Below are 25,639 nucleotides of genomic sequence, written 5' to 3'. Positions count from 1 at the left end.
AGTTTCCTTAACGGTGATCTAATACTCGCTCGTCTATAGTTACCTGGTCTATCTCTCCCATCCTTACTGTGAAGTGGAATCGTATTAGCAGTGCTCCAGTTCTCCGGCACCTCCCATACGGTCAGATTCTAATTAAAATACGCATTCAGGGTCTTTCCTCCCTTGACCCCAACATTCAATACAGTGAGCTTTCCACATGGTAGTTCATGGCCGAACATCTCCTCAATGCAATTTCCCCATACAATGTTCATATCCCATAATATCTTTAAACATTGTGAAATATAAACCGAGAACAAACGTAGTGCTTTCGGCCCATCAAGTTTGCTCCTCTATTCAATAATCACGCGGTTCTTTGATAACGCTTGTGTTTTAAATACGATTTGACTGTTTTCTATAAAATGAACTATCATCCCTGCTTCCAATCTGTCTCACACTGTCAGAGTTTGATATATTTCAATTATATCTCCACTCATTTTCCTAATACCTCTGAAATACAGGCCCAGTCACCACAATACTCTGGTCCCACAACAGGCCTGTCCTCCCAGAGATGTGTCTGGTCATCCTCCACTGCTTTCGCTCAATGTCAGGTTTCTCCTTTACTAGGCAAGGAGATCAAAACTGTACACAATACTGCACAATGTTCGAGATGGGGTTCCACTCAGGTCTGGCACAGCTGCAGTAAATGACCCTTACTCCTGTATTCAAATCCCCCTGTAATGAAGGTGAATACACCATTTATCTGAATACCTGCTTTCTACTCCTGCAATATTACTTTCATTGACTCTTGTGCAGGGAGATACAGATCGTTTTCAATGTTACAGCTCCCCACTTGCTGAGTCTATATAAACTGTCCAGCGTGCCAATGCCATTCCCAGTATTAACTTCTGGCTTCAGAAGTCACTGCCTTACATGTACTCGGAGGACTGCACAGAAATAAAACAAAAATGCAGCTAAAGTTCATTTATACATCAACGTTTTTCAGCCACTCCTTTTGTAAATGATAGGCTGCCATTCTATTGTTCCTATCAAAGTGCACATCTCATCTCTCCCATTGCTCTCCATCTACCACGTATTTGCCCAGTCATTCTAATTGTCTCAACTGCATGACCTCACACTCAGAATCCTCTCCAATACTTTGCCCAAAGCTGTAATTCCCAGGATTATTCCTATTCCCTTTCCTGAACAAGGGATTAATATTTGTCGCCCCCCAATGATACGGCAGTACTTCAGTGGATCGTGAGGATGCAAAGATCATCGCCAAAGGCGCCATTTCCTGTGATAAACTCAGTGTACACTACTCCATTGTTCACCCATATGACTATTCAATGATCCCTTAAATGGCCTTAGCGTTGGCGAGACTACTCTTGTTGCAGGCAGTGCTTTCCAAACCCCTGCTACTCTCTGAGTAAAGAAACGACCTCCGACCACTGTCTTATATCGATTATACCTCAATTTAAAGCTACGTATCCTCGTGCTAGCCATTACAATCCAAGCGAAAAGGCTCTCGCAATCGAGCCATACCTGAAATAAGTCACCTCTCAACATTCTCTCAAACGAAAACAGCTTCAAGTCCCTTAGCCTTTCCTGGTAAGACCTTATCTCCATACCAGGCAACAACCTAGTAAAGCTCCTCTGAACCCTTTCCAAAGATTCGACATTCTTCCATGAATGAGGTGACCAGAACTGTGTTAAATAGTCCAAATGCGGCTGCACCATGGTTTTGTAAAGCTGCACCATGACCTCAGGGGTCCGAAACACAATCCCTCTACTAATAAAAGCAGACACACCATATGCCTTTTGAACAACACTATCAAACTGGGTAACAACTTTCAGGGAACGATGTACATGGCCACTGAGGAATCTCTACTCATCTACACTACCAGGAATCTTACCAATACCCCAATACTGTACATTCCTGTTGCTCCCTTCAAAGTAAATCACCTGATATTTTTCCGCATTGCATTCCATTTGCCATCTCACAGCCCAGCCTGCAAATTATCTGTGTCCTGCTGTAACCCACAACATCCTTTGGCAGTATCCACAACTCCAGTGACCTTAGTGTCAACTGCATCTTACGAACCCATCCTTCTACGCCTTCATCCAGATCGTTTATAAAAATGACAAACAGCAGTGGGCCTAAAAGAGTTCCTTGTGATACACCACCAGTAACTGAACTCAAGGATGAACATATTCCATCAGCTACCACCCTCTGTTTTCTTTCAGCTCGCCATTTCCTGATCCAAACCGGTAAATTACCCTCAAATCCATGCCTCCATTTTGTTTTTTGCAATAGGCTACTGTGGGGAACTTTAGCAAACACTTTACCCACATCTTTACCTCTTTAGTCACCTTCTCAAATAAATCTGTAATGTTTGTGAAGCACGACCTACCCTTTAACATACCATGTCGACTATCCCTAATAAAATTATTCCTTTCTAGATAAGTACAAATATATTGAAACGAACATGACTCTGATCTGAAAGTGTCATATTGGACTCAAAACCTCAATTCCCTTTCTGCTCAGATGCTGCTGGACTTGTTGCAGTTTTCCAGCACTTACAACTTCCTTTTTCTTTTGGAGTGTGGATATTGATCTGATCTGGAAGGGAGCAGTGGAGCTGCCATTAGCTTATGGTCATTGAATGAAAATTTAAAAATTTTGTTCGACAGTGCCACAAATATCGATAACATTTTCCATGATCCGTTGAAAGAATAAGGAGCAAAAGACAAATATACTGTTTGTTTGAACGACATCCTCAAAATATGCAAAAGAAAATTGATACATGGACTTACAATTCGTTCCCAAGATGTGTGTCCTGTTGGCGATGAGACTGTTTTGGTTAAGGTTTGTGATAGAGGGACAGGAAGAAACTCCACTCTGTACCAATGGTAAACAAAGCCATTTTGTTCACGGTGCATCAGACAATGGCAAACATACTGTTTTCTGTTGCTGTTGGACAGTGATCATTCCAAACTCACCATTCACTGATGACATGTAGTAGCACAGAAGTCAGCAATTTCCAGCATTTAATGTGAGAGCAAAAAGCTAAAGGGAGACTCAGTAAAAGTGAGAGTGATAGGGAACTGGTGTGATACACAGTGCGAGAAGTGCGAAGGGAAATGGTCAGTGGAAGGGTATGTCACAGCAGAAGGGGCAATGCAAGGGAAGGAGGTGGGTAAGGAAAGAGTAGGAAGGGAGTGGAGGAGTTGTGTCACAATGAGCATAAGTGGCAGGGAAAAGCATGCAGTTGGAACTTTGAGATCGATGGAAATCAAACATCACTGTTAAAGAAAATTGGGATCTGGTATCCTTTAAAAATTAGGAAAAGTTTTGGCGTACTTCTTTATGTACAGGAATCTTGTACATCCAACCTGCATATCTGTATCTCCATCAAACGCAGACATTTTCTGTTCTCCCAAAATCACTATCTCACCATTTTGTCAGTTTATGTCAATAAACAATATCCAGAACGGTGGTTGTTATTCTATGATATTGCTTCCAATTCAAGGTAGGAATGAGAATGTGATTTGATCTTCTACTGTTTGCTTATAATGCAGAAGTTAATTTAATATTTTTCCTCATCAGCCTAGCTCTTTCAAACAAACTTAATGAATGAGTCTGCGGCCATCCTGCAGATTAAAAAAAATCCCCCTGCACTGACTATTGTAGCGAATTTTATAAAGAATGTGCTGCAGGACCACATAAAATGGAAATGTGGCAATGCACAGTGCCAAACTCTAGGGCAAGATGAATGACGTCCAAGCCTTATGAATAATACATGCAGACGACAGGAGTATAAAAGTAGAATTCAGTGAAAAGCCCTCCCCTGCATCATGCTGCAAATTCACTAAAAGAGGAAAAACTAGAGACTGGGATTATCAATTCTTCCTCTGCAACAACGTCTGTAGAACAGGTTGAAAATCAAGTTTTGGTTCTGATATTCATAAACGTTGATGATAAGAATGTGGGAGATGGGGTGTGGAGGTTAGATCATGATAAACAATATGGTGGATAACACAATGATTGTTCCCGTGGTTCACAGTGAGGACGAAAGTGTAAGGTTACAGGAGGGAAACAAGGGGTTGTTCAAATGGCCAGATAAATGACCGAAAAATGTAACACTGCAATATGTGAGATGCTGCACTTTGAAAGAAGTAGCAAAACAAGTGAGTTGTCAAACCATGAAGGTAAGGTAGGTTTGCTTTTTCTTTACTTTGGAGCACAGAAGGTTATGGGGTGAACCTGACAGAGGTGTGTAACAGAACGAGAGGTATAGACAGAGGGAACAGACAGCAACTGTTGCCCTTAGTGAAACGGTTAGGTACAAGGGTGTACACGTTTAAAGGGAAAGACAGGAGATTGAGTGAGGATTTGTGGAATCTGTGTGGACCCACAGGGTGATATGCTTCTGGAATGTATTGCCTGTGAGGGTGGTTGATGAAGGAAACCGTACAAACGTGGCAAAGGACTTGTATCTGCACTTGATGGTGACAGATTTGATAGGTGTCTTCTTTATTATACGATTCCATGATATATTGTGAAACACCACCCAATGGTAATTGTTGGTTTGTTCCATCGAACTGTGTTCAGTAAGTGGGGAGATTACAAATCAGCATCATCCCATGATGCATCAGCACTTACTAATTCAATGACAGCCCAGCCATCTCTGAAAATATCCAAGATAATTCACATGCTCAATGTAAGTTTCGTTCACTAAGCCCACCAATATTATTCCAGCTGTTTGACACGATTATTTTAAGGACACCAATAACACGGAAACAAACTTTCCCTCATTGTTATATAGACTTCCATTTGTAAGGTTGTTATTTCTCTGCAGAATAATAAATTCCTTGCCATATATTCGCTTTGACAAAGAGTCAGTTTTCCTGTGTTTTTCTGCCAGCTGTTCATCACAATATAGCAGCTTTTTTTAACACTACGTCCACCACCAGTAATACTTACTCTCAGCTAAACTGACACATGAGATACACAGCTGGCACTCCCTCCCAACAGCCACTTGGATGGGCCAACACCAACTGGACTGGACCTTCTCAACGGTAATTAAAGTTTGACTAGCTCCATTAAAATCTCAAATTAATTTTTGAAAAATCAAATTTCCTAATAATTGAACAATGTAACCATGTTTATTGATCTGATGAGCTTGTTGCGGACTTTGACGCATTTGCAGAAATCATTTCGTGAATACATTGAAATAAAATGCCAAATGACAGCCCAGGTCACGAATAACACATGTTAATGCAGCATTTAATCAGCAGCTAAATGAGAACAAAATTCCAGAGCAGAATCGGCCAAGCACCTTGAGGTAACTTTCATGAATGTCGTTTGGTGTTTTCTAGCTGGTGTAGACATGTTGCGCTGAATGGCCTGTTTGCGTTCCATAAGACTCTATCACTTTAATTCTTGAAAACAGAAAATAGTCTCACCATTTCCATAGCTTGTGAGAATCGATTGGTGAAGAATATAATCTCCAAGGTCACGTTGCATCCTGACTTGAATCGAACCCATTGCCCTTCACTGTCACTTGTTCAGAATCCTGTCACGTTCTCTGAAATAAGAATGTTAGTGTTCCTGCACCACGAGGACCACTGGGGTTCACTGACATATTATGAGTGGAAATTAGACATCGATAACAGTTCGGTGGCTTTGTTAACGAAACTCACCTCACAACAACAACTGAAAGGAAGCTGCACTATTCAGATGTCTTTTCGACATTATCTAATTTCTAAAGCAGTGTCAAAGGAGTTTTTCCCTTGTTTAAAAAACACATTTGGAAAGTTATGTCCAAGCTATTTATTAGCGACAATGCTAAAGTGTCTTGCAGTCCCATCACTCGGTTCCCATCACTGAAATATGGACAGATGGTGTAGAATCTGTATGGGTGGAATTGAGAAACAACACGGGTTAAAAAGGCAGAAAACAGCGAGTGAGAATAAAAATGATCATGTCAGTATGGTAGCCAGTGACATGTGATATTCCACACGGCTCAGTGTTGGGACCACGACATTTTAACTTTGTAAATTAATGATCTAGATAAATGTTCGAAGGGCACTCTGGTTAACTTTTCTGATGATACATAGATAAGTAGAGAGACATGGAGGATTGCGGAAGTGGAGAGGTTGCAAAAGGGTTTAGACAGGTTTGGAGGGTGGGCAAAGAAGTACGATGGAGTACAATGGGGGTAAGTGTGAGGTCATGCACTTTGGTAAGAAGAATACAGACATGGACTATTTTCTAAATGCGGGAAAATTCTTCAGTCTGAAGTGCAAAGAGACTTGGGAGTTCTCGACCAAGATTGTCTCAAGATAAACTTGCAGGCGAACCAATTGTTATGAAACTTTTATATCACGACACAGTGCGTTTTAAAATCTTATATTCACCAAAAGAACTGTGAGTCGACTCATAAACAACAACATCTGTTTATTGAACACAATTGATATTGAACAATAATTTGTACTATAATGTAACGAAACACACTACAACCTACCTTATGCTTCAACTTAACTTTGTATGATGGTATACCACCCACGTTGCCAGGCTCCACGTGCTGATTTCTCCTTCTTACGATGGACTTGGAGGTATCTTCTGCTTTGGTGGTTATTCTCGATTTACTGCGCAAAGTGGGGTTTGGCGGTGATTCTCATTCTTCAGGGCCTTCACATCATTTTAGGACGCATGGCGGATCTGTCAACAGAATGACCATGTTGGATAACTCTGATCAATTCGACCAACCAAGGGTTGGAACATTGATGGCACAATGACGGCATTCCGTTTTCACATTCAAATTCAACTCCAGGTTTGTATTGCAGGGTCTGTAGCTGTCAGGTTTGTTTACAAACTGTCTGTGGGTAGCTGCAGCCTATCTGGATTCTGCAGCATGTGGATTAGCACAGAGAGTTGACTCAATGCCGGGATCCATTTGCCATGATGCTTTAATCATTGTTCATTTTTGTAACTCCATGGTAATCTGTTATTGTGCATCATAAGTTCATTATTTCAGGTAGCAACACTGGTCACAAAGGCAAATACATTGATGACATTTATTTTGAGAGGACTTGAATATAAAAGCATGGATGTAATTCTGAGACTCTATTAAGGCTCTAATCCGACGACATTTGAATTATTGTGTGGTGGTTTGGGCCCCATATCTCAGAAAAGATATACTGCCCCTGCAGCGTGTTCAGAGGCACTTACCAGGAATGACTTCAGGAATGAAAAGCCTAACATATGAGGTCTCTGCGATTAAACTTGTGGAAGTTGAGAAGGATGAGGGGATAGAAGAAGGGCTGATGCCCAAAACGTCGATTCTCCTGCTCCTTGGATACTGCCTGAATTGCTGCGCTTTTCCAGCAACACATTTTCAGGTCTGATCTCCAGCATCTGCAGTACTCACTTTCTCCCCAAGGATGAGGGGATATAACTGAATAATACAAAATACCAAATGCCTGGCCAGAGTAGCTGTCAGAAAGATGCTTCAAATTTTTGGAAGCAAAGGACCCAAAGGCATAGTAACCGTGTTAAGGGAAGACCTTTTATATCGGAGATAAGGAGCAACGTCTTCAACCAAAGAGCGATGAATCTATGGTAAGGATGGAAGTTTCCTTCCTTTAAGGACATTCGTGAACTAGACGAGATTTCCCTTAGAATCGATTCATGATTACCATCAGTATCTTAATTCCACATTTGAATTCAAGCTCCCCCATCTATCATGGCAGAATTCAAATCCAGGTCATCAGAACATTAGCTGGGTCTCTCGCTTAACAGTTCAGCGATAACACAACCATGCCACGGCCTTGCCCAATCCTCCAGAGTGTGACTAACTTGTGTAATATGATTTGACTGAGACTTTTCCCTCATGCTATTATTAATTCCCGTGTCAAATCATGGATTTTTTTCCATTACGCAATTACTCTTCCTCTCAACAATTTACTTTAATTGAGAGGTTATTTAGTACCTCCTTGTGTCTTTACCTTTGTTTTATCTGTCCTGCCCTTGATAGCTTTGTTTTATTCCTGGCCAGTCCACCCAAGCGAACTCCTTCCTTAGCCCAATATAGTTATCATTGCGCATCACTAAAACCGTCATATGTAACTCTGTCCTTATACATTCAATCTGAGTTTGAAACTCTAGCATGTTGCAGTCACTGCTTCCAGGAGGATCCTTAATTGCAAGATCATTTATCAATTCTTCATTGTCACATTAATTCAAATCCGAAGTTACCCGTTGTCTCGTTGAATCCATGTCATGTTGCTCTCAAAAACAATCCTTCATACAGTCGACGAATTGTTCTTCGAGGCTACCTTTGCCATGTTGATTAATTGAGTCAATATGCATGTTCGTCCCACTGTTGTGCCCTTGTCACCAGCCGTCATTATTTCTAAACTCAGAAATGCTTTGGGTGAACAGTGACTGAACTTTACTCTTCCCAAGAGATTTCTTCTCTTGCGTTTTGTTTATGCCTGGGCTGATTTACATGTCGTTCCTTCGTGCCAATATCATTTCCTATTAAAGCCTTGATATCTTACTTAACCAATACGTCAATTTCACATCTTGCTCCTCCTTGTCTAACCTTCCAGAATAGTGAGTGGCCTTGGACATGTCATTGCCCAGTACTGATCTCCGTGTAACCATGTTTCAGCAATCCACACCAGGTCATACCCATTTGTCTCCGTACATATTGTCAGCTCCTCAATATTTTTCAAAATACTTTGTGCTTTTAGGTACAAAGATTTTAAATATGTTTTATTGGTTTGTCTTTCCCTTCTAATAGTTTTTGTACACGAGCTTTCTGACCTCACACACTTCACTTCCTCACATCCCCCACACTGTCCAATCTTATTTGTTTATCCCTTATAATTATGCTCCTCATCCCTATTATTTATTCCAATCGACAAATCACATTTTGAATTGACATGATCCATCCTTCATCATAGTCATGAGACTGGCCATGCCTGCTGTCTTATTCACGTCTACGTTCTGTTCAGTTTCTGACCTGCTGCTTTGGTTCCCAGTCTCCTGGTTTATTAGTTTAAATCCACCCAATTTCCACGAGCATACCTCCCCATAAGGATGTTTGTTTTCCTACAGTTTAGATGCAACCTGCCCATTTTCGAAAGCTCTCACTTGCCCTGGAATAGAACCTAATGATCGAAAAATTGAAACCCTCACCCCTGCACTAGTCCTTTAACCAAATGTTAAAATATGCCACCTCCCCAATCATAACCTCTTTTCCACGTGTCGACTGGAGTGATTCAGACATTCCATCGGATTGATCTCTCTCTCTCTGTGTCTCTCTCTCTCATACACACACATACTCATGCACACGTGCACACACAGGCAGACTTACACACACAAAAGCACACACAGACACACATGAGCATACACACACAGAAACACACAGACAAACATACACCACATTACTTTGTAGAAGAATACCAGTAACCTTATAAATAATCAGAATGAAAACTGGAATTAACGAATTAGTTAAAGGTAGGATGCGAACAATTAGGGTTACGCTTCATTAAGCAGAACAGACAAAGCTGTTAACTTATTGCAGTGCTCAAAAATTATGTACATTGGCATTACAGCGTCTCTGAGTCCAAGTGTCAAGATTGGCAGCACAAGAGTTGGAGTGAGATAAGGAAAAACTTCTTTATTGAGAGATTTGTTAGAATTTAGAATGCTCTGCCTGGGAGCGTTGTGAATGAAGATTCAAAAGGGAACTGGATATATATTTGTAAGTTACAAATGTAAAGGCCGACAGAAACCGGGTGGAAAATGGGAGGAGTTTGGAAGACATTTCCAGAGCTAATGCATACACTGTGACCCAATAACCTCCTTCTGTCCATTAAAGTTCTGTACTCTATCATGTACAGATGCAAGTCAACGTCAGTATCTGTTTATTTCCTGTTTTTAAATGCTGACAAATATTTGATCATCGTTGCTGCAACATAACCATTTAAAATGCAAGTATTGCAATGTCAGCTTGATGATGAAGTCTAATTATTAGTCAGCACATAACTATTTTAATTCTTGTATCCCAATTACTAAAACAAATTTTTCTTTGCTTTGCCACAAAACACTTTGTAAATGTTTGACTTTTCTCTCATACGGAAATATGTTCATTGTTTTTTATCACTAACCAAATTTCGCATTAAATGGCATTCATTCTTTTAAAAAAATGCAAGATTTTAAATTATTGTTCGCTACATTGTAATATCACAAATCATTTATTTAATTTAACATTCACTGTGCATGTTGAATTATTGCAATTTCTCAATTGTTGGCAAATAGCTGAAGCTCGTACATTTAAGTGAGAAATTAAACTGATTGTTATTTCAATATATAAGAACGCTTTTTCCATATGATTGTTCAATTATTTTCTCAATCTTAATATATAATCGGTCAGATGCCCATCACTTTCCAAATGTTGGTGTGACAATGTTTTTATTTGAATACCGACAGTGAGTATGCAGTTGTAATCACGTTTATAGTCAGATAGCAAATTCTTTGTTCGAAATAAAACAAAATTTACATTTTTTATTTTTGAATAATTAAATGTTGACAGGAGTTTGTATTTTTGTTCCATAAATATAACATCAACCTAACTGTTTTCAGAGCTGATGCAATTATTGTTTGGTTGAATAATCATACTTCGCATCTTATTTTTGCACAATTCATGAAAATAGCAAATATCTGATTAGTTTTCCGATCACATCTCCTTGCAATCATATGATTCGTTGAAAATAGATTCAAAAGGATCTGAATTCAGGCAGAGTGTTACTGAACCTCATAGCTGCCTGTGGCACTTAGAGAGATACTGGCCTGCACCGAAATATATCCAGAGCATGACCACGTGATTCAGGGAAGTCATTCAAGCATTATTTCACAACAAAACGTTTGGAATCTACCTTGGGCCGGTGTGAAACTAGCCACGAGGCTACCATTGGTCTTTACGTAAGTACAAATGCTGTCCAAATTAGACATCATTGACTGGCTAGCAACCATGCTCTACAAATTCATTTTCAGTCAGACCCTGTCTGAGAGAGCAGATGTGAGGACATGGAGTGTCAGAAGCACACCACATAAATTACTTACAGTGATGACATCTGGCCTACCTCCCAGACTTCATACATCTGTAACCTGGACAGACACTGAGTGGAGATGTCAACAATGCGAAAGCGAAGACAGCAGATGCTGGAAGCTCGAGTCGTGAGGCTGCAGCTTGAAAAGCACAGCAGCTCAGGCAGCATCCAAGGAGCAGGAAAATCAACGTTTAGTGCAAAAGCCCTCAGGCAGCAATAAGAATGGGATCCATGAGGATGGAGTAATAAATGGGAGGGGTTGGGGCTGGGGAAAGGTGCGATAGTTGGATGGAGGTGCGAGAGTGCGATAGTTGGATGGAGGCATGGGTAATGGTGATATATCGGAGGGGAGAGTGGAGCGGATAGGCGGGAAGGAAGATGGACATATGGGCACGGTTGATCAGTGGTTAGTACTGCTGCCTCACAGTGCCAGGGACCAGTTTCGATTCCGGCCTCAGACGACTCTCTACGTGGAGTTTGCACATTCTCCCATGTGTCTGCATGGCTTTACTCCGGGTGTTCCGGTTTTCTCCTACAGGTGAATTGGCCATGTTAAATTGCGCAAAGTAATAGATGCCTTTGTCAAAGTGAAATGGGTTACTCTTCGGAGGTTTGGGATGGACTTGTTGGGACGAAGGGCCTGCTTCCACTCCGCAGGAAATCTAAAAAAAAACCCTTTCCCACTTTGACTAAAAGGATGGGACAGGTCCTGAGGTCGGTGCTAAGTGGGAAGTTTGGAACTGTCATAAGGTTGGAGGAGGGGAAATGTGGAAGCTGGTGAAATCCACATTGATGCCATGGGGTTGGAGTGCCCCGAGGTCGAAGATGAGGTCGTAAGTGAGTGGTGATGCATGAAGCCCTGGACCTTCATGTCCACAGCAGAGTGGGAGGGCTTGTTGAGGCTTTTGGCCACGGGGCAGAGTGTTTGGTTGGTGCAGATGTCCCAGAGATGTTCTCTGAAGTGTTCTGCAAGTAGAGGTCCTTTCTCCCTAACGTATAGAATACCACATTGGGAGCAACGGATACAGTAGCTGACATGTGTGGAACTGCAATTGAAACCTTGATGGATGTGGAAGGATTGTGAGCTTCGGGGGGGGGGGGATTGGTGGGCACAGGTCTACCATTCCTCGGTTGGCAGGGGAAGGTGCCTAGACAGGAGGGTGATTTGTCGGGCACCTGATGAGCACTACTTATCTTTTATCCTGTATTCTGCATTCACATTTGATTGTCCAGAATGAATCGCTTCACACTTTTCCAGGTTGAAATCCATTTGCCACTTATCAGCCCAGTTCATCATCCTGCCCATGTCCCAGTGCAAACTCCAACAGCCCTCCACACTATCCACAATTCTACCAACCTTTCTTCCATCGAAGAATGTAATAGCCCACCCTTCCACTTCCTCAACCAAATCAAATAAAACAACCACAAACAGCAGAGTTCTCAGAACCGAATCCGACAGAACACCACTTTTCACCGAGCTGCAGACTGAACACTTACCATTTACTACCACTTTGTGTCTCCATGGGCCACTCAATTCTGTATCCAGACAGACAAGTTTCTCTGTATCCCAAACCTCCTTACTTTCTGAATGAATCTACCATGGGGAACGTGATCAAAAGCCTTGTTAAAATCCATGCACTACGCATCCACTGCTCTACCTTCTTGAATGTGTTTGATCCCATCCTCCAAGTGTTCTATAAGGTTTGAGAGGCATGACTTGCCCCTCACAACGCCATGCTAACTATTTATAATCTTTCTATGATTTTCCAAGTAATCATAAAGTCTGTCTCTCAGAATCCTCTCCACTACTTTGCCCAATACTAATGTAAGACTGACTGAACTGTAATTCTCAGGATTCTCCTAATTCGCTTTCCCGAACAAGGGAGTAACATTTGCCAACCTCAATCATCTGGCACTACTCCAATGGAGAGTAAAGACGCACGTAAAAATCATCGCCAAAGGCGTAGAAATCTCTTGCCTCTCTTCCTGTAGCAACCTAGGGTTTTTCCCCTCTGGCCCAGGGGTTTCATCTATTCTTATGTTTCTACTTCAATTAGTCTGTACTTCACCTGAAATTGTCTACTCCCTGTCCAACGAACTGATTGACTGCTTTCCATTTCAGGATTATATACCGTGCTGCTTCACTTATATCCTGTGAACCATGAATCAAAAATATAGGAAGACACGAATGCGCTGCTGATGAAGGGGTGATGCCCAAATCTTTGACTCTCTTGCTCCTCAGATGTTGCCTGACTGGCTGTTCGTTTTCAGTGCCGCACGTTTCCACTCTGACGTCCAGCATCTGCCGTCCTTATTTTCCCTATTACTGACGGCTGTCCCGTCTGCACACTCAGCAGGGAATTCATCAGCAGAAACTCATTGTATGTGGAGCAGACTGTTCAGTTCTGGAAAATTGCATTAGGTTAATACATTCATTAAAAACGAAATTGCATTTCAACACATACTAATTCAGTCCCTGAGTTACAGATTTGGTTCATGAACTGGGCAGCTTGATAAGGAACAGGGAATGACTGAAGGACTCCCAGGTACAGAGTATTCCAGGTGTTATATTCCAAGGTGACTTTTTTTAACTTAATGCTGGGAATATTATCGGATGATCAGACGTGATAAGGGAACAAGGTGACATGTGGAAATGTGACATTGTTGTCATTACTGAGATGCGTTTGAGGGAGGTCAGTGCTGACAAGTCAAGGTGCTGTCGTACAAGAAATATAGGCAGGACAGGAGAGGGGTAAAAGAGGAGGTGGTGCTGCATTATTAGTTATGGAGTCAGCTACTACACTAAGGAGGAGCGATACCTTGGAAAGATCTTCTAATGAGGCTTGGTGGTTAGAGCTCAGGATCAAAACCATGGCAGAGGCACTGCTGGAACGTATTATAGACCCCCCAGATAAAAGAAAGTACAGGAGCAGATATAAAACCAATTTACTGAGGTGTGTAAAAACAATAATAGGTTTATTATACACATGCATTTCATTTCCAAGCATTAATTAGGGCAGTGATAATATTTTAAGAGGGGACAGATGCCTTGAAATTTATTCCAGAAAGCTCCTTGTATCATCGTGGAGCAGATGCAACAATCGGTGGGGCAGTGATGTGCCTCACTGAGGGGAATGAAGTCAAGATATTTCAGGCAGGATTGGGAGACCAGTAAACGGCCAGTGACCATTTCATCATACATTTTATGTTTGGTAAGGAAAAGATTTTTAAAAACGCACTATCTGGTAAATAAAAGGTTTCTGGATTGGGGAGACCGATTTTATGAAATAAACATGATGGAATCTGGCCAGAGTGCAGTACCTTCAAGGTGAAACTGTAGCAGAACACCGCGTGGCGGGGGTTTGGGGAATCACTTGATCAAAATGGAATTAATGAGAGTGTCCGCCCAACGTGTTACACGAAAGATGAAAATTTGGAAAACAAGCCCAGAGAACCTCGGATGTCAACAAAAAAAATCAGAACAGAATTAAAAACAAAAGACAAGCTTAAAACAGGTACAAAGTGAGCATGTCAATGGATGCACTAAATGAATATAGAAACTGTCGGACTAATCATGCAAAGTCAGTAGAAGAGCAGAAGGGGGATCGTGATAAAATATTAGTGGGTAAGATGAACAAGAATCCAAAGGCATTATATCAGTTTATTAAGAGGAAGAAGGTAACAGCAGAAAGAAGGGGGGTGGGGTATTGGAGACAAAGGAGACAGCCTGTTCACTGAGCCACATGATATGTTAAACACGGGCTACATATTGGTCTTCAGTTGGGAGAAGCAGTTCCTTGATTCAGGAAGAAAGACAGTGTGCCCCTTGAACGATTTGCTGTAGAAGTAAAGGAAGAATTTGAAACTGATGCAGGTTAAAGAATGGGCAAATCTCCAGATCCGGGTGAACTGTAACTTAGGCTGATGTGGAAGATGAGGGAGAAGAGCACAGGCTCTAACACTTTTATCTTTCCCTTGCCTCTGGCCGCAGCGAAGGCGTGATGGGGTACGATAACATCTAATGTTGGCACAACTCTCACATAGAGTGCTAGAAATAAGGCATGGGATTAAAGACCACCAAGTAAGAGGGAAACAATTGTAGAAAATTCTGAGGGCTTTTGAGGCTAGGTCATTAAACAACTTGAAGGCTGAGGCAGACTGATTTTTAAACAATGGTTGGTTATAGAGAAAATGCAGGAAAGTAGAGTGTGGCATGATCAGCATAAATATAACGGAAATGAACAGAAAAGCAGAGTCCGTGCGCAGATAGCCAGAATGTTGCTCCAATGTCTAATGCAATTCTTCTTCCAACATCCCTGTATTCACTGGAACATAACTTCTCTCCCTTTCGAGTGAAACACAATTTTGAATGCAATCGACGGATGCAAGGATTTCATAAATGCAGGACTAATAGACCGACAGGACCAGTGGACTGCGACAACGCGGATTGGCTGTTGGGCTGAATATTTGCCTCAGCTCAGTCACCAGCAGCAGGAGGAAGATTCAGCAAGACCACCTCCAAGTACAAGTAATGACGTGCTCTGGAGAGCAGGTCGCCACGGGCTTGGTGTCAAGGAATGTTTAAGGCACAAACATTGCATTACTGTAGTGTATTCCCTCTTCCCTAAACAAAAGTACATGTGGAGGAGTAGAGAAAATGCTGTTGGTAGCAGAGTAAGTCGTACGTCATTGGTATGAGAGGCTTCAGACAGCAGGAGCTCAGAAAAAAAGTACAGGCAATCTCAAATAAAGTCATTTTAATTTATTATTACAGCAGTCAAGTTGGCAGTTAGACCAGTTGCACGTTCCTCCTGTGGGAGATCAGAGAGATTTCCACTGTCTCTGTTAACTACACGTGTGGAATTTGCACCCAGTTGCAGCTCCTGGGACAGCAGGTTTGGGAGCTGGAACTGGATACACTCAGGATTATCGAGACGCGACAAACTTCATATATAACTGCATCAGTGTGGTGGTCATGCCCAAGACCCACCCTGACCATGTTTCTGTAATGACTATAATGGCACAGTCCCACATAAACATCCATGCCCTGAGTTTATCAGTCTTACCTGTCTGCCCTGTTGCATTTAAATAAACAGAATTTAATCCAATTGCCTGTCCTTGCTTCCTGTCGTGTTCCAGGCAATGAATACGTTTGGCATGGCAAAGGGAGTAGGCAGAGAGTGCAGCCACTGTGGCCATAACCCTCGAAAATACGTATACCACTTCAGATACTGTTGGAGGGAACGACCGTTCAATGGAAAGCAGCAGTAGCCAAGTTGGTGGCACTACCACTGTTTTTGGAGCACAGCAGGAAAGGGTAAATTTAAACAGGATCTTAGAGATAGGAGAGTCGATTGTTGGAGGGCACTTTGGAGATTCTGGCGCCTCAAACGGGAATCCAGCAAGTTGTGCTACGTCCCAGGTGCCAGGTTGCAGGAAGTCTCCCAGCCGCTGCAAGGGGGAGGGTGAGCAGCCCGAAGTCATTGTGCACTTTGGCATCACAAATGATGCTCGTAGATATAGCAATTAGATCCTCCAGAGTGATTACAGAGAGCGAGGAGAAAAGTTAAAAACCAAGTCCTCGAAGTAGTAATCTTCTGATTACTTTCTGTTTCATGAGCTCATGAAAGTAAGAATAAAATAATATGGCAGATACATACATAACTGAAGAATTCGTGCGGGGGGTAGGCACTCAGATTTTTAGGTCATTGGTTTCTTTTCTGTGACAGAGTTGATCTGTTCAAGAGGGACAGGTGGCATATGCACTGAGGGGGGAACCAATATCTTGGTGGGCAGGTTAGCTCGTGCTCCAAGGGAGGGTTTAAATCAGATTGGCAGGGGGTGAGATCCTCAAGAGCAGGGAGGCAAGTGCAAGGCTGGAAGGAGATACAGCTATCAGAAACAATAAAGTGAAAAGACAGGTCAGGCTGGAAAAGAACAGGGAGCAAGAATGCCTATTTTTATTAAATTGCATTTATTTCAATGCAAGAGGACTGACATGTAAGGCCGAAGAACTCAGAGCATGGATAGCTATGTGGGATATTTCAGGCATTACAGAAACATAGCTAAGGGAGGGACAGGACTAGCAACTTAATATGCCAGGCTATAGCTTTGGACAGAACAGGGAATGATGGAAAGAGGGAAGGGGGAGTTGCATTTCTGATTAAGGGGAGTGTCACAGCAGTAATCAGAGATGGAATAACTGAATGATCAAACAGCGAGGTTTGTGGATGCAACTAATAAATAGGAACGGTATGGGGATGTTATCGGGGCTGTACTATAGGCCCCGAAATCGTCAACAGGAATTAGACTATCGAATATACTTGCAGACATGCAGAAGCAAAAGGATTGTCATATTTGGGATTTTAATTTTTATAACATTGACTGGGAATGCCAGAGTGTTAAGGGGTTTGGTAGGGTGGAATCCATTAATTGCGCCAGGAAAATTCCCTCAAACACTGTGCAGTTGGGCCTACTCGGTAAGGGGCAAAATTCGACTACTCTTAGGAAATAAGACAGAATAAGTGATGGAGGTGACAGTGTGGGAGCACTTTGGAACCAATGGCCATCGTTCTATTAATTTTCACATATTGATTGAGAGAGACAAAACTGGTCCACAGCTTCAAGTTCTAAATTTGGGCAAGACGAATTTCGATGGAATTACGTAGAAGTTTGCAGGGGTTGATGGAAAAGTTCGTTGTCGGCAAAGGGACCTCTGGCAGGTGGGAGTCCTTTGAAGGTGAGATGCTGGAGTTCAAGGTCTATTTGTTACTGTGGGGGTGAAAGGAATGCTGGCAGGAATGGGGAACCATGGATGACCAGAGATATTTAGGCTTTGACTGGAAAAAAAACAACTCCATTATAGGCAGCTGGGATCAAGTGAATCCCTGGAGGTTTATAAGGGATATAGGAATTTACTGAAGAAGGAAATCAATAGGGCGAAACGGGGACATGAAAAAAGCCTTGGCTGAGAAGATTAAGTTGAATCCAAAATGGTATTTTCAGTATATTAAATGAAAAAACAATAACTATTTAGAAAATAGGACCCCTCAAAGACCAGAGTGACATGTATGTGTGGAACCATAAGAGATGAGCGAGATCATCAACGAATATTTCTCCTCTGTTTTAAACATGTAGAAAGACATGAATACTTTTGAACTTGGCGAAGTTCTTGGTGATTTCTTAGGGACAGTCCATATCAAAGTATAGAAGGTACTGGACAGAGTAGAAAGCATGAGTATGGATAAATCTCACGTCCCTTACCAGATATATCCAAGAATATGGTAAGCGGCTAGAAAAGCATTTGCGGGGGACCTGGCTGATGATTTTGATCATCATTAACCAGAGTTGAGATCCTTGAAGGCTGGAGGATATCAAATATTGTGCCCTTACTTAAGTATGACTGAAAACAAAGACTTGACACTATGGAGCAATAAGTTTAACATCTCTGGTAGTTATCTTACTTGAGAAAATTTTGAATGATAAGATGTACACTAATTTGTAATGACAGGGTTTGATTAAGAATATTGAGAATGGCTTTGAGGATGTGGAGGCACTGGAACGGGTGCAGAAGACGTTTACCAGGATGTTGCCTGGTATGTTAGGAAGATCGTATGAGGAAAGGCTGAGGCACTTGGGGCTGTTTTCATTGGAGTAAAGAAGGTTTAGGGGTGACTTGATAGAGGTGTACAAGATGATTAGTGGTTTAGATAGGGTTGACCATGAGAACGTTTTTCCATTTATAGAGTCATCTATTACGAGGGGGCATAGCTTTAAATTAAGGGGTGGTAGGCATAGGACACATGATAGGGGTAGATTCATTACTCAGCGAGTCGTGAGTTCATGGAATGCCCTGCCAGTAGCAGTGGTGGACTCTCCCTCTTTATGGACATTAAAACGGGCATTGGATAGGCATATGGAGGATAGTGGGTCAGTGTAGGTTAGGTGGGCTTGGATCGGCGCAACATCGAGGGCCAAAGGGCCTGTACTGCGCTGTATTTTTCTATGTTTCGATGTTTGTGCATGGGAGATCATGCTTGAAAAATTTCTTAAAGTGACCAGTAAGGTTGACTAGGTCGGGTTGATAGATGTCAAAAAGTGTGGCGCTGGAAAAAGCACAGCAGGTCAGGCAGGAAAAAGAGAATCGATATTTCGGGCATAAGCCTTTCATCAAAAATGTCCAAAACATCGATTATCCTGTTCCTCGGATGTTGCCTGAACTGCCATGATATTCCAGTACACACTTGTGGACTCTGATCTCCAGCATCTGCAGTGCTCGGTTTCTGCTAGGATGGTAGATTTAGTCAATATGGATTTCAGTTAGACCAGGACAAGATAAGGCTTTTCAACCCCGGGAGTCTGATATACAGTTAAAAGAGGAGGCCAATCAGCCCATCGACCCTATACAATTGAACCGAGAATAGATCATGCAGCACTAGTATCCTGTTACATAGCGACAGGATCAGATTATTCAGCTACTTCAGGGCAGTAACACAGGAAATGGAAGAGTCCACAAACTGTTTGGACTCTGGGGAAGGTTGGAATAACACGAGGCTATTTATCCGCTCAAATCTGCCCTTCCCTTCAGTAACGTCAACGCTATTCTGCTCTTGGCAGCAATTTATCTTTCATGCCCAAACCTTTGTATCCCTCGACTCTCTCAAAGTCCCCTCCCAATCATTTCAGGAATGCAACTGTCTGGGAGAGAGAGGCCCCAACAATCTCTATCCTCTGAGAGAAGGAACGAACCCCACACATATACTTTGGTCTATTGACATGAACAAAAGATATAAAGACAGCGTCAGAGTGACTGGCCCTGACGTTACTTCAATATTTGATTGAGCAATCTTTGAAAGACTCGGAACGAGATTAAATTTAATAGGAATCAGTTGGAAGCTCCCCACTGGTTGTGTCATTCGAAACCCTGGCTGGTTGACATCAATCCTCTCATTCCCTGGATATCTCTGTGGGTGATCCCCAGGGTAGCTTCCTCAGCACAAATATCTTCAGCTGCTTCATCAATGCTTTTCCTTCCGTCATTCGAGCAGAAGTGAAGATCTTCAGTGAAGATCACATAAAGCATCAAAACCTGGACAACATTCAAGCTCATGCTGTTAAATTGCAGGTAACATTCGTGTGTCAGCACTGCTGGACCCTGGCCATTTCCACAGTAAAGAAAGAGGAGCTCATTCAGCATCTCAAGCTGGCTTCGTTGAAAGACATTCAGCCCATCCAAACTATTTGATAAGAAGAGACACAGAACATTCACTCTCTGTTGTTTCTTAAACAAGAAGAGATTTGTTTTAAAAATCTGCAAATATTGGAATTCAAAGTAGACAGTCAAGACGCCGGAACAACACAACAAAAGAGACTTCTCATCAGGAGTTGAAAAGTCAACGACTTGAGTAAAAGCCTTCTTCAGGACTGCGAGTTTCGGGGGTGTTCAGGGGGTCTACATTTAAAGAGGCCGGGTGGGGGAGAAGGAGACAGGATGGTAATGTGGAGATAGGTGAACAAAGTAGAGTTTATGACTGGGTTGGTCGATGGGAGGAATGAATCCAGTTGGGAGATGGAAGCAGGGCTGATCAGAGTAATGGAAGGGAGGAGGAGGAGCTAGGAATGTTTTTGAGCGATTCGAGAGGAGGTTATTTGAAATTGGAGAACTCAATGTTGAGTCCCCCGAGCTGTAGGCTGCCCAGGTAGAAGATGATGTGTTGTTCTTCCAATTTGCGGTTTGTTTCATTGTGGCAATGGAGGAAGTCAAGGATGGCCACGTTGGAAAGGGCGTGGGAGGAGGAATTGAAATAGGCAGTGACTGGGTGGTCAGCTCAGCCCTTACGGGCCCAGCTGAAATGCTGAGCAAAATATCCCCATAATTTACATTTCTATTTGCCGATGTAGTGAAGACCACATTCGGAAGCACCAAATACAGGAAACTAGGTTGGATCCCAACACCTGGCACATATTCCACGAGGACCATTCCCTTCACTAATCTTGGGTTCGTGCCACACTCCCCACCAAACCCTCCAATCCCCACTGACAACTGACCCTGCAAACGGAAAAGATGCATCACCTGCTGGCACACAGTCTCACTCACCTCCATCCAGCGCCCAAACAGTCCTTCCAAGTGAAACAGAGATTCACCTGCATCCCTTCCAACCTTGTGTACTGCATCAGGTGCTTCCGATGTTGTCTTTTCTACATAAACAAAGGGCACATTTTACCATTTGTCATAGCCGGGCCCAAGGGGCAGATGTGAGCTTCCAAACACCATCCATTTCAATTCCCCTTCCCCTTCTCTCCCCCCCCCCGCAGACCATTTCCTTCCCTCTTTATCTGCAGCTCCCCCTACCCCTACCCCTAATCCTGAAGAACGGTTGTACAGGAAATATGGACTTCTCCACCTCCTGCTGCTGTGTGGCTTCTTGTATTCTTCCAGTCTCCTGTTTGTCTATTATTACACAGGACGATAAGAAGTCTAGTCAGCACAACACGCTGATTAGCAGCTACAATGAGTCACCCAATAACGAACCTCTTCCCTGCGATAAGTAGGAGGACATGCAACCTCTCAAGACGCTGACACATAAAAAGAAGGGAACATTCAGCCCCTCCAAACTGTTGCACTGAAATAGGAGGATATCATTGATGCTGCAACACGACAAACCAATGAAGCAGAGACTGCCCAGACAGACTACCCCAAGCTGTTCGTCCTGGTGCTAATGCATGCTAATGTGTGCTAATGATGCACACGTGTTACATTAATGTGGTTTGCTATTGGATTGGAGCGGATAGCATGTCCCAAGTCGCAAGGTGGCATCTGCCATCTCCGACAAGACAGGCTCGTATTCTGCATGGAAATCAGAAACTTTTGGGAATGGCCAACTCTGTCAGAGTGTAGCTGCTGACATGTTTGTGAACAACATGTTGCTCAGTGCAGGGTCTCCCTCCAACTGTATGTTGAGATGGGGAGAGTTCATTCAGAATCTGCAGCTCTCTCGCAACCAACCTGGGGTCTCCACAGAGAGTGTAAACTATCAGAGAGTCATAGAGTTTAACAGCAGCGAGACAGTCCCATTAGCCTAAATTGGTCTATGCCGACCATAATGTCCATTCATGCTAACCACATTTCCCTGCACTTGGCCCATATCCTGCTAAACATTTCCTATCAATGTATCTGTACACATACGAAATCATGTACTGCAGGTAAACACATGTCATATTTCACGCTATTGTTTTGTTTTGGGCATAATGAGTCATGGTTCAAAACACTCAAGTTTTCTTGCAATCACGTTTTAATCTTTTGCAGCATTACAAATTAAACACTCATTTCATTCACACTCTCCTCATGGTACCATTACTGCAGGCATTAGTCTGGTTAAACTCCTTTACACTATCTCAATGTAGCAAGGAGATCACTCCTTATAATGGAGAGAAAATCTGTCCACAGTGCCCCATGTGCAGTTTCAATATCTCTCTACAACTGCAGGGAGGTGTCTTCACGCCTACATTTGAATCATTCTTCAATGAAGGACAGTATGCAATTTACTGTGCTGATGACTTGCTGATATGTATGAATTCTGTCAGTGACTCATGACCAAGGGCATTTAGCTCCTTTTCACAAAGAGCACTTCACATCATCTCACATTCTCATATATACAAAATGAGAAGGATGGTATGTTTTGCCAAATCATTTCTTTGCCTTGCGAAACGCTTTACTTCCAGCACAGCCACGCCAACAGCAAAACCACTATTGCCTTTGGAGTTGTTTGAAGATGCTGAGGAGGCGATGGCCTCGCTGTATTATCTCCGAATTATTGATGCTGCGACTCAGGCAATGACCCAGAGCACAGATTCGAATCTCAACACGGCAAATATTGGAATTTGAGTTCAATAAAATATCATGAATTAAGAAACAATGAAAGGATTGTCAGAAACCCCTACCTGACACACTAATGCCCTTCAAGCAATGAGATCTATCATCTTCAAATGATCGGGCTTACATGTGACTCTAGACCCATAGCAATGTTGTTACCTCTCGGCTGCCATTTGAAATGTCCAAGACCAATCGCTCATTATAAAGTCTCAAAGAAAGTAAACCAGACGGAGCTAAGCATTGAGTACTTACAGCCCACTGACTGCAGTGGTCAGGAAGGCAGCTCACCAACAGCTTCTCAAGGACAACGTGGAAAGGGAATTACATGCTGTCCCATGAATGAATTTTAAAACATTACTCTTAGGAAAGGGAGACAAAGGGACATAACTCACTTCCAACCGTGACAAGATGTTTACATTACATGGACAGAGTTTTCGTTAATATGGCGGCAGGAGGAAAATAAATAAGATGAATCTTGTTTATTATTTCCAATCCAGCTGGTCATCAACAATCCATCGGCTTGCTTCTTTATCTCTTTCGCTCTCTTTCTATACCTGCTCAACTCCCTCCTTCTCCGCTTCACAACAGACGTCCCTGTCACCAACATCAATCACACTATTTCCCAGTTGTGTGCAGTTCTGATGGATGGTCATTGGACTCGAAATGCTAATTCTATTTTATCTCGATCCGAGGCTGCCAATTCTGCTCAGCTACTCTGGCACTACCTCATTCTTCTGATATCTCGCATCATTCCTTTTTTTGCCAAACGTCATATGTTGTTATTAGATAAGATGTCTGCATCGCTGTTAAGGGCACCGTTTGTTGACCTTCCTAAATGCCCTTTACTGTGAGGCCACTCCTTAAGGCAGTATAGATCAAAACACATTGCTGTGGACCTGACGTCGTCTTTATCCAGACCAGGTAATAATGTTAGATGCCTTTACCAAAGAACATAAGTGAAATAGATAAACTTATTGACAAAATGTTGTGGTTCTGTTTGCTGAGCTGGGAATTTGTGTTACAGACGTTTCGTCCACTGACTAGGTGACATCCTCAGTGCTTTGGAGCCTCCTGTGAAGCACTTTTGTGATGTCTCCTCCGGCATTTATAGTGGTTTGTCTCTACCGCTTCCGGTTGTCAGTTCCAGCTGTCCGTTGCAGTGGTCTGTATATTGGGTCCAGATCGATGTGCTTATTGATTGAATCTGAGAATGAGTGCTATGCCTCTTGGAATTCCCTGGCTGTTCTCCGTTTGGCTTGTCCAATAACAGTAGTGTTGTTCCAGTCGTACTCATGCTAGTTGTCATCAGCATGTGTGGCTACTAAGGATAGCTGGTCGTGTTATTTCGTGGCTACTTAGTGTTCATGGATACGGATCGTTAGCTGTCTCACTGTTTGTCCTATGTAGTGTTGTGTGCAGACGTTGCATGGGATTTTGTACACTACGCTGGTTTGGCTCATCCTGGGTATCTGTTCCTTCGTTCTTGTGAGTTGTTGTCTGAGAGTGGCTGTTGGTTTGTCTGCTGTTATGAGTCCTATTGGTCGCAGTAGTCTGGCTCTTTGTTTGGAAATGCTCTTGATGTATGGTAGTGTGGCTTCAGAAGCGTTTCACAGGAGGCTCCCAAGCACGAAGGATGTCATCTAGACAGGGGACGAAACATCTGCAGCACAAATTCTCAGCTCGGCGAACACAACCACAACAATGAGCTTCCGAGCTACAAGCCTTCTCACAACCTTTATTGACAAAATGCTAGTGGGGTTATATTAGTGACATTTGCTTTCATTTCCAGTTCCTGTCATTTGAGTTTAAGTTCTCTCATCGTCTGAGATAGGATTTGAAACAGTGTCTTTTGTGTAGTAACCTGGACCACTGAATGACGCGGCCAGCGACATTACTATTCTGACATAGTGTCCCGCCATGCATTTATTTTAGAGACAAGAATAAGGTCATGATGGAAACATTGCAATGGAAAGAATGATTAGAAGAGAGCTGGAATCATGAAGTCTGAAATTTTCCAAGGCATGTATAATGATGTATTTAGCAACTGCACAAACGTCAAGCTGTGGAATAGGGATACCATGGAGCTGGTAGTGGGTCTGTTTTGTGATGGAGAGAATGTGAAGACAAAAATCAATTCAGGGCAAATAGGTACTTCCGGATTGTAAACAGTCTTGTTCTCAGATATGTGTGAGGGCGGGGGTGTGGGCGGTTTTGAAATTGGTGGTAATGAATGGATTTGCATTTGAAACTGAAGACAGTAGTTTGCAACTTTGGCAAATATATTTAACAGAAATAGCACTGAATTTCACCATGGTTTATGGGATTAATAAATAGTTAGAGATTGGGAGACTTAGCAGAAACGCCAGCAGTAGCAAGCATGGGATAGTAACCAGCCTGAATAATCAGTAGTACACCATATATCCGAAGGGGTAATATGTTCCAATACCAGGAAACATAGGAAAGACCCTAGGATAAACTCCTGTCCATTGTTTCAGCATTCCATCCTAGGGTTCTCAGATTCTGAACCATTGGTGCAACATTCCAGTCGAGTGTTCTCAGATTCTGATACATTTTTAGAACATTCCAGTCTACTCACAGATTCTGACCTCTCCTCTCCCCGCCTCTGCAACTGCTGATTCCTGTTAGTGTTGCAGGTGATGTATC

Source organism: Chiloscyllium punctatum, chromosome 19 (assembly GCF_047496795.1).
Source record: "Chiloscyllium punctatum isolate Juve2018m chromosome 19, sChiPun1.3, whole genome shotgun sequence".
Lineage (NCBI taxonomy): Eukaryota > Metazoa > Chordata > Chondrichthyes > Orectolobiformes > Hemiscylliidae > Chiloscyllium > Chiloscyllium punctatum.
Note: the sequence above shows the minus strand (reverse complement) of the source record.